The sequence below is a fragment of the Ipomoea triloba genome, chromosome 4, assembly GCF_003576645.1.
Source record: "Ipomoea triloba cultivar NCNSP0323 chromosome 4, ASM357664v1".
Lineage (NCBI taxonomy): Eukaryota > Viridiplantae > Streptophyta > Magnoliopsida > Solanales > Convolvulaceae > Ipomoea > Ipomoea triloba.
Window position 1 is genome coordinate 15,836,080 of NC_044919.1, and position 1,906 is coordinate 15,837,985.

The 1,906-nt window shown below is 51.3% G+C and overlaps 8 non-coding genes across 8 annotated transcripts; all 8 read left to right on the plus strand.

Moving 5' to 3' along the window:
• LOC116018320 lies at positions 1 to 117 on the plus strand. The gene has a single exon (XR_004098344.1). It is a non-coding gene; the product is annotated as a 5S ribosomal RNA (ribosomal RNA).
• Positions 118 to 300: 183 nt separating this feature from the next.
• LOC116018216 lies at positions 301 to 419 on the plus strand. The gene has a single exon (XR_004098242.1). It is a non-coding gene; the product is annotated as a 5S ribosomal RNA (ribosomal RNA).
• Positions 420 to 548: 129 nt separating this feature from the next.
• LOC116018221 lies at positions 549 to 667 on the plus strand. The gene has a single exon (XR_004098247.1). It is a non-coding gene; the product is annotated as a 5S ribosomal RNA (ribosomal RNA).
• Positions 668 to 796: 129 nt separating this feature from the next.
• LOC116018222 lies at positions 797 to 915 on the plus strand. Its single transcript, XR_004098248.1, has one exon. It is a non-coding gene; the product is annotated as a 5S ribosomal RNA (ribosomal RNA).
• Positions 916 to 1,052: 137 nt separating this feature from the next.
• LOC116018506 lies at positions 1,053 to 1,171 on the plus strand. The gene has a single exon (XR_004098520.1). It is a non-coding gene; the product is annotated as a 5S ribosomal RNA (ribosomal RNA).
• A 100-nt stretch (positions 1,172 to 1,271) lies between these two features.
• On the plus strand, positions 1,272 to 1,390 carry LOC116018333. The gene has a single exon (XR_004098355.1). It is a non-coding gene; the product is annotated as a 5S ribosomal RNA (ribosomal RNA).
• A 129-nt stretch (positions 1,391 to 1,519) lies between these two features.
• On the plus strand, positions 1,520 to 1,638 carry LOC116018308. Its single transcript, XR_004098332.1, has one exon. It is a non-coding gene; the product is annotated as a 5S ribosomal RNA (ribosomal RNA).
• Positions 1,639 to 1,775: 137 nt separating this feature from the next.
• LOC116018225 lies at positions 1,776 to 1,894 on the plus strand. Its single transcript, XR_004098251.1, has one exon. It is a non-coding gene; the product is annotated as a 5S ribosomal RNA (ribosomal RNA).
• Positions 1,895 to 1,906: the final 12 nt, after the last annotated feature.

Here is a 1,906-nt window from a genome sequence, read left to right on the forward strand (position 1 = left end):
GATGCGATCATACCAGCACTAATGCACCGGATCCCATCAGAACTCCGAAGCAAGCGTGCTTGGGCGAGAGTAGTACTAGGATGGGTGACCCCCTGGGAAGTCCTCGTGTTGCATCCCCCCACCTCTTTTTAATCTTTTTTTAAACCGCTGGACCGCTCGCTAAAGGTACTATCCCTTTAAACCGCTAACAACCGCTGGACCGCTCGCTAAGGATACCATCCTTTTAAACCGCTAAACCGCTAAGCGAGTGAAGTTGCGCGGAGAGAGAGGGTCAAGTACATTTTGCACGCAGTACATGACGGATGCGATCATACCAGCACAAATGCACCGGATCCCATCAGAACTCCGAAGCTAAGCGTGCTTGGGCGAGAGTAGTACTAGGATGGGTGACCCCCTGGGAAGTCCTCGTGTTGCATCCCCCACCCTCTTTTTAATTTTTCTTTTAAACCGCTGGACCGCTCGCTAAGGGTACTATCTTTTTAAACCGCTAAGTGAGATAAGTTGCGCGGAGAGAGAGGGTCAAGTACATTTTGCGCGCAGTACGTGACGGATGCGATCATACCAGCACTAATGCGCCGGATCCCATCAGAACTCCGAAGCTAAGCGTGCTTGGGCGAGAGTAGTACTAGGATGGGTGACCCCCTGGGAAGTCCTCGTGTTGCATCCCCCACCCTCTTTTTAATTTTTCTTTTAAACCGCTGGACCGCTCGCTAAGGGTACTATCTTTTTAAACCGCTAAGTGAGATAAGTTGCGCGGAGAGAGAGGGTCAAGTACATTTTGCGCGCAGTACGTGACGGATGCGATCATACCAGCACTAATGCGCCGGATCCCATCAGAACTCCGAAGCTAAGCGTGCTTGGGCGAGAGTAGTACTAGGATGGGTGACCCCCTGGGAAGTCCTCGTGTTGCATCCCCCACCCTCTTTTTAATTTTTCTTTTAAACCGCTGGACCGCTCGCCAAGGGTACTATCCTTTTAAACCGCTAAACTGCTAAGCGAGAGAAGTTGCGCTGAGAGAGAGGGTCAAGTACATTTTGCGCGCAGTACATGACAGATGCGATCATACCAGCACTAATGCACCGGATCCCATCAGAACTCCGAAGCTAAGCGTGCTTGGGCAAGAGTAGTACTAGGATTGGTGACCCCCTGGGAAGTCTTCGTGGTACATCCCCCACCCTCTTTTCAATCTTTCTTTTAAACCGCTAAACTGCTAAGCGAGAGAAGTTGCGCGGAGAGAGAGGGCCAAGTACATTTTGCGCGCAGTACATGACGGATGCAATCATACCAGCACTAATGCGCCGGATCCCATCAGAACTCCGAAGTCAAGCGCGCTTGGGCGTGGATAGTACTAGGATGGGCGTCCCCCTGGGAAGTCCTCGTGTTGCATCCCCGACCCTCTTTTTAATTTTTCTTTTAAACCGCTGGACCGCTCGCTAAGGGTACTATCTTTTTAAACCGCTAAGTGAGATAAGTCGCGCGGGGAGAGAGGGTCAAGTACATTTTGCGCGCAGTACATGACGGATGCAATCATACCAGCACTAATGCACCGGATCCCATCAGAACTCCGAAGCTAAGCGTGCTTGGGCAAGAGTAGTACTAGGATTGGTGACCCCCTGGGAAGTCCTCGTGTTGCATCCCCCACCCTCTTTTTAATTTTTCTTTTAAACCGCTGGACCGCTCGCTAAGGATACTATCCTTTTAAACAGCTAAACCGCTAAGCGAGAGAAGTTGCGCGGAGAGAGAGGGTCAAGTACATTTTGCGCGCAGTACATGACGGATGCGATCATACCAGCACGTATGCACCGGATCCCATCAGAACTCCGAAGGTAAGCGTGCTTGGGCGAAAGTAGTACTAGGATGGGTGACCCCCTGGGAAGTCTTCGTGTTGCATCCCCCACCCTTTTTT